At 46.7% G+C, this 7,146-nt stretch overlaps 1 pseudogene; it reads right to left on the bottom strand.

Annotated features, from left to right (window-relative positions):
- Positions 1 to 4,602: 4,602 nt before the first annotated feature.
- On the bottom strand, positions 4,603 to 6,210 carry LOC119869188 (annotated as a pseudogene).
- Between the last annotated feature and the right edge of the window lie 936 nt (positions 6,211 to 7,146).

Here is a 7,146-nt window from a genome sequence, read left to right as displayed (position 1 = left end):
GGCGGGGCTCTTCCTTATCCACCACCGTCTCTCGTCTCTGCACCCAGAGTGTCTTCACTCCATGCTCTTCTTCCGTGAGGGATTTCTTCAAATTCCATTCTCTCCCCGAGTTCCCTTCCTTGCTTATGGAGTCTTCAGGTTCCATGTGTCCTTCAATTCTTTGCTTCTGTGTGATCGCTGGCATGTGAGCCCCAACATGCTAGAGCCACCATGTGGAACTGATTTACTGAGATGTCTCCAAATGGAAAAATCCCTAATGCAACAAAATGTATTGATTCCACATATATTCCAAATCGTGTATCACACACAGTATCACTAAAAATTTTAAAGACAGCTATGGTTTTCTTTTTAATATTCCCTTGGCTATTCAGGGTCTTTTCTATTTCCACACAAATCTTTTTTTTTTTTTTTTCTATTTTTTTTTTTATTGGTGTTCAATTTACTAACATACAGAATACCCAGTGCCCGTCACCCATTCACTTCCACCCCCCGCCCTCCTCCCCTTCTACCACCCCTAGTTCGTTTCCCAGAGTTAGCAGTCTTTACGTTCTGTCTCCCTTTCTGATATTTCCCACACATTTCTTCTCCCTTCCCTTATTTTCCCTTTCACTATTATTTATATTCCCCAAATGAATGAGAACATATAATGTTTGTCCTTCTCTGACTGACTTACTTCACTCAGCATAATACCCTCCAGTTCCATCCACGTTGAAGCAAATGGTGGGTATTTGTCATTTCTAATAGCTGAGTAATATTCCATTGTATACATAAACCACATCCACACAAATCTTAAGATGATTTGTTCCAAATCTCTAAAGAAAGTCCTCAGTGTTTTGATAGGGATTGCATTAAATGTGTGAATCGCCCTGGGTACCCTTGACATTTTCATAATATTACTTCTTCTAATCCTTGAGCTTGGAATATTTTTCCATCTCTTTGTGTCTCCCTCCATTTCCTTAAAAGTGTTCTGTAGTTTTTAGGGTATAGATCCTTTACCTCTTTGGGTAGGTTGATTCCTAGGTATCTTATGTTGAATAGCAGGGGTAAGACTGGCCATCCCTGCCTTGTTCCTGATCTTAGGGGAAAGGCTCCCAGTGTTTCCCCATTGAGAATGATGTTTGCTGTGGGGTTTCTGTAAATGGCTTTTAAGATGCTGAGGAAAGGCCCCTCTATCCTACACTCTGAAGACAGGATTAGCTCGGTCCACTGCCAGAAGAGTGAATGCAATGGCTTCTTCTAAAGAAACTAAAACACTGTTTGGAAACCTTCTCATCTCGCCCTCTGGTAACAGGAGGCTAATGTATTTTATGTCCCCTTATCACCACAGGGGTGGGGTTCTTTTCCCATTAAAATGAGCACTTTTAATAATATCACCATGGAATGGATTGTTCTCATCTCCATGCCTTTACTGTGCTTGATTTCTATGAAGTGGAGAGGCAGAGCTAAGATGTGGTTCATCTGTGGTGTCTTCTGTTGGAGCAGCTGGTAATGGGATGATGCACACCTCACGGGAGGAGGCAATCTCCCTAGAAGCTGTTTCCTGTCTCCTGCCTGAGCTCAAACCTGCCACGAGACACATGCCCTAAGATATCTCCTGTGAAAAGTCCTGACTTTGTTTTCTCCTGCTGGACAACACAAAAGCTCATGAAGGGGAGTCAGGTAAATCCTTCTCCTTACATTAACCCACCATAGCCAGGAACCTACCATCCTTGTCAAGCTCATAGATCATTGATTGGATGTGGCCTCCCAGATTAAACCTCCATATCCTGCCATGAATCTAGCCTTGGGGCTGTCCCCAAAACCCAATTTCAGCCCAGATTTCTATTGTGAAAACAATTCCAGCCTGACATTTTGCCACAGGTTGATGGAGCCAGGACTCAACACATTGTTTCCTGGAAACAGGTATGAGGTCCACCTAGAACTCCATCCAGGATTGGCAATTCCATTTTTCCAGGAAATAACTCACACATCTGCGGATCCCTGGGTGGCTCAGCGGTTTGGCACCTGCCTTTGGCCCAGGGCGTGATCCTGGAAACCCAGGATCGAGTCCCACGTCAGTCTCTGGGCATGGAGCCTGCTTCTCCCTCCTCCCGTGTCTCTGCCCCTCTCTCTCTCTCTGTCTATCATACATAAATAAATGAATAAATCAATCTTTAAAAGAAAAAGAACTCGTGAATCTGGTCTGTGGGAGGCTCTGCAGATTCTTTGGACTGTCCTCATGACTAATAGATCTTCATAGAGAGAGACCCCCCTCGAGTTACTAATGGATACCTGGACAGGATGAGCATTGAAGTCCAGACACCTAACCAGAGAATCCATCTGCTGACTGCCCAGCCTCCACCGTCCCCACAGTGTGCTATCCAAACATCTCCCGTCATCCCTCCTAGGGGTCTCTGCTAGCCTTGGACAGAGATGGTGTACTTCTGGTTCAATCTACTCCCTCCCCCTTAATTTCTCATACAAGCATCTTCCTGGTCAGAGCTCTCATAATTGAAGAGACCCTGAAGAATAATGTCCCTATGTCCCATTGCATTTCCTCTTAAATGGCTGCTGTCGCTTCCCCTATATTGAGCCAGTGAGTAGGAGTGAGAAATTCCCATGGGGGAGGATATAAATTTGAGCTGCAGGTGACCTAGAGGTGGCTGTGGAATTCCACTCAGGGGAAACAGGCAAAGAAGCCTCTGTGAGGAGCCAGCCTGGAAATAAAACAACTGTTTCAAGGTTCTGAACTACTGGGGAGCAAAAGCCTGCACACCAAATCATATGTGGGAATTTTTTATTAAGAATAAAAAACCACACCACTTCCTAATAACATTTTAGAACAAAAACAAATAAAGCAGATGCAATATTCTGCATAACAATTTCAGAGAAATAATATCAACAAGTACAGAAAATGTCTTCTAGGAGAAAACATGGTGTAATTTGCAGAACTCTGGATGGGATCTTTTTCTAAATCAGAAATTCAGACATTTATAAAACAATTTCAGATTAACTTGTTAATTTCTGTTTACAACCAATTTACAATTGCCAGGATGATTTCCCTACATTTGTTAGAAAATGGATTTCACTAAGACAAACTTGACATTCCGATTGGGAAGCACGCTTTCACATTCCTATAGATTTACCTAAAGAAAAACTGCAGCATCTGTGTAGTGGTGGAAGTGTATGGGTAGGGGCACAAAAGCAGGACACCCAGCACGTTGTGACTTGACCGTTTCCATGCAGTTCAGTGGAGGAATTGCTGGTTCACCACATCAGTCCAGGTGGGGACATATCCTCATTCCCACAGACACCTCCTCAGGGTCCTCTGCTGTGGAGGACAAGTCCCCGAGTCCATGAGCTGTCTCAATCCCTATGACAGTCTTCAGAGGACTGGGATACCTGCAGGTCCTCTTACGGAACTCTTGGCAAGACATGCACACAGGCTCCCTCACTCTTTACGACAGAATAAACTGTATTGGCCATAAGAAACACAATTCCCAGACATGAAAGAAACCCTGACACCTTAGATCTCTAATCTGTCTTAGGTACATGAAAATCTCCAAAAAAAACTGATTTCTTCTGCACAGATCCTATTGTCCCTTACTCTCCAGTAAGGGTGGCATGTCCAAGTTTGAATACAGAGTGAAAATAACATTATGATGTGATGTTACAACTGCACATCTATGGTCACACTCAGAGGCGTGTGCTGGTCATGCAATAATTTCCATTCTACAATGAACTTGTCAAACTCCTCTGTAAGAAATGCAATGATAACACAGAACACATATAACCTGACCTCAAAACGCTTTTGCTAGACTCATGAACTTGGCACTGTTTTCCAAGGTATCAACCCAGGTCCAAATTTGAATTTGAACTGGTCTGAAATCCAGAGTCCACTTCTTCTGGGTCAAGAGACGCCAAGAGCAGACGGTAGCAAAATAGTCATAAAAAGTTATGTTCAGTGGGAGGCTGGGCATTTCCCTTTGGAATAAGAGTCCTTGTTAGTTTGCTTCTCTTCAGTCTTAATGTGGGAGAGAGTGAAGGGAACATAATAAAATCACTGTGGTTCAATCAGGTCTGGATGCAGTTATCGCCGGAAAATAAGCACTTAATTTCCATCTCACAATTTCCAAGCAATGACCAAGACACATCGCTAGCAAGACCCAATACACTCTTATGTTCAGAGAAATATTCTTTCAATATAAATAGAAGAAAAGCATTCGGAAGTGGGGAGCATGACGAGAGGGTCAAACATACTGACTTCAACCCCAGGTCCTCTGCATCATATCCACTGTCAACCCTGACTGCTCACTGCCTCTCAACTGCAAGTGGCCCCCACTCTCCCCAAGGCTGAAGGACCGGCATGTTCCTGGATAGACCCCATATGAAATCCACACTATCCCAATAAAAGATCATGACAATGAAACAGGTTTAAATATCAGTGTCCTCAAGTTTCAGTTGAAGGCCTTATCCCATGAACACACCAGATAGATGGTTCTTCCATACATATAGAACACACACTTCACACAACACAAAATATTTCCAGTAGGGACTGTGTTCGGGTTTGGAGTGAGTGAGTGACGCTGTGTGTATGGGTGTGTGTGCCCATGTGCACCAAAGTTAGGAGACACATCCCTGGACTCCTTCCCCAGACCTCTGTCCCTTCTTGCTCATCCTCTTGGTAGGTCTGGCTCTTCCTGGCACACGCGGGACTTTGGCCACGTCCCCGGCCACCTGAGGTGGGAGCATCCCAGCTGCAGTGGTGAGCAGGTCGACAGTCTGTTGAGGATGATTCTTCGGCATCTCAGGTCTGTATTTGGAGTGGTGAAGGATGACTGCGTTCACAGGAAGAGCAATTTCTCTTCTCCTGACATTGAGTTCAGGCTTAGGGCGGTTGCGTTCCTGGAGGCATCTCCACTGGTCTAATGTCATTTGTTGTCTGGAGGTCTCTTCCCCCCGCTCCTCCAACTCAGGATGGTTCACGGAGGGATCCGTTGCCGGCTCTCCTGAGGCCTCACCCACCACCGTGGGGTCTGCCTCGGGAGATGCGAGTCCTCCCTCCTCGACTGACTCCCTCCCAAGGTCTCTCTCCAGATCAGTCTTCTGCATATAAAAGAGGACATAGGCAGGTTGGCGCAGCGCACAAATCACATCACAGGCGCTAACCTTAGCATCATCCATTTTATACCACTGGCCATTTCCTGCCTTTATGAAACAGAAGTAATGTCCGCTGTGGCAACTCCTCCCAGCGTGCACCAGCACGGCATAGAGCACATAAACCAAGGGTCCTGCCCTCTGCTCAGACAGGCAGTGTTGCATGTCAAGGCGCTCAGGATATTGCACCTCCTTAGTCATTTTGTTGCCTGTCAAGTCTGAGAATCGTCTCAAGACCAGGATGAGGACCTTCGGGGAAGTGTGCAAAGTCTACACCTTGGACGCAGGCACCTTCTTCAGACACTTACTACAATGGTAGGCATTTTCACCTTCCAGCAGTTCGGGCTTCACCAACTGCTCCAAAGCTTGGCTGACGCTGTGAGCAGGCGCGATGTCCAGGCTGATGTCCAGGTAAGATTCCAGAGTGCTCGAAATGCCTTGGCAGTGGAGACACTGGATTTGAGACCTCCAGTACCCTCCAAAGAGTTGCTGGATGAGGGTGCTGTCCTGAGGACGCTCAGGGTCTGAGAGCTTGTCCTCAGGCAAGCACGCTTGCTGCATTGCATCCAGAATGAACATGAGATACTCATGGGCATCTTCCTGCTTGTGTCTGTGGAAGGCGGCGAGCAGGAGTGGCAGGGGCCGGAGCACACGTCCAGGATGGCAGAGAACCCGCGTCAGGTGAGCCTGCAGGGTACACAGCATGCAGGATGTCTGCTTCCTACAGGTGGTTCCGTGCTGCTGGGACAGCATGTAGCTGGCGAGGGGCTCTGTGTAGGTCAGACACTGTAGGGTCGCATTCACATAGCAAGTGTTGCCCATGTTCTGAAGCCCGGCTCCCACCTGGGAAAGGCTCTTCCAACTCAGAGGCGTCTTAGTGGGAGGCAGCCCTGCTGATGCGGGAGCCAACGGGTTAGTCAGGGAGGAGAGCGTCTTTGATGCAGGGGATGCCCTCTCGGGCACAGAGGGTCTTCCGAGGACTTCAGCACCGCCTCTCCTTGACCAGCATAACTGGGGTTTGGGAGAGGCGCTGAACTGAGGCTCCTCTGAGGGGTGGAGGTGGGCAGCCTCCATGTCTGCAGAAACAGTGTCCACAAGATACATTCAACCAGGAGCTTTGGGTTGCAAAGGGATGCTCCTCTCACTGTGCCAGTTTCCAAATGTCAGATAGTGACCCTCGCCTCCACCTTTCATGGCTTTTGGGCCCTGGGATAAGGCACAAAGTCCTCTAATCCACTCTAATTGCTTGATTGGATTACGGGATTTGGGTGTGGTCCCTCCCTGACGGAGACCATTCAGGTCAGCCCAGCTCCTAATCTTGCCTCCCACAACAGACAGCACCTTCAGATCTTTCTCAACCTCCCTAACTGCCCCTACCTATGTCTAACAGACTTTCTTCAGTGTTTCTATGTTCAGTGGAAATCTTAATGAGTGTCCTTTTTCTTTTTGAGTAACCTCAAGTGAGCCAAGGAGAGTTAGACATTAGTGCTCTAAGACAGGGAAGATCATTCTCCCAAAAGAGCTCAGGTATCACATAGGAACACCTTATCCTCACCAGCCAGAATGTTTGTAGCTGTAACCAATTATTTGGGAATATGGTGTCCATGCTTTGCTTCTACACCTTCATCTCTGTCTACTATGAATCCAATATACAAAGATGATGAAGGTCTTAATGAATATCATTGTCTGTCTAGGTGTGTCTCGGGTCTACAACAAGTGAAATCCTCTGGATGGTTTTATGCTTTTGGGAAACATTCCTTTAAAGCTCCTTTCTGACAGGTCTATATCTTTTTTTTTTTTTTTTTTTATTTATTCATGAAAGAGAGAGAGAGAGGCACAGAAACACAGGCAGAGGGAGAAGCAGGCTCCATGCACCGGGAGCCCGACATGGGATTCGATCCCGGGTCACCAGGATCGTGCCCTGGGCCAAAGGCAGGCACCAAACTGCTGCGCCACCCAAGGATCCCTGACAGGTCTATATCTTAAATCCAGTGTTATTATGCCTAATTT

The sequence above is a fragment of the Canis lupus genome, unplaced genomic scaffold (assembly GCF_011100685.1).
Source record: "Canis lupus familiaris isolate Mischka breed German Shepherd unplaced genomic scaffold, alternate assembly UU_Cfam_GSD_1.0 chrUn_S1562H1750, whole genome shotgun sequence".
Classification (NCBI taxonomy): domain Eukaryota; kingdom Metazoa; phylum Chordata; class Mammalia; order Carnivora; family Canidae; genus Canis; species Canis lupus.
This window is presented reverse-complemented; position numbering and strand designations above follow the sequence as displayed.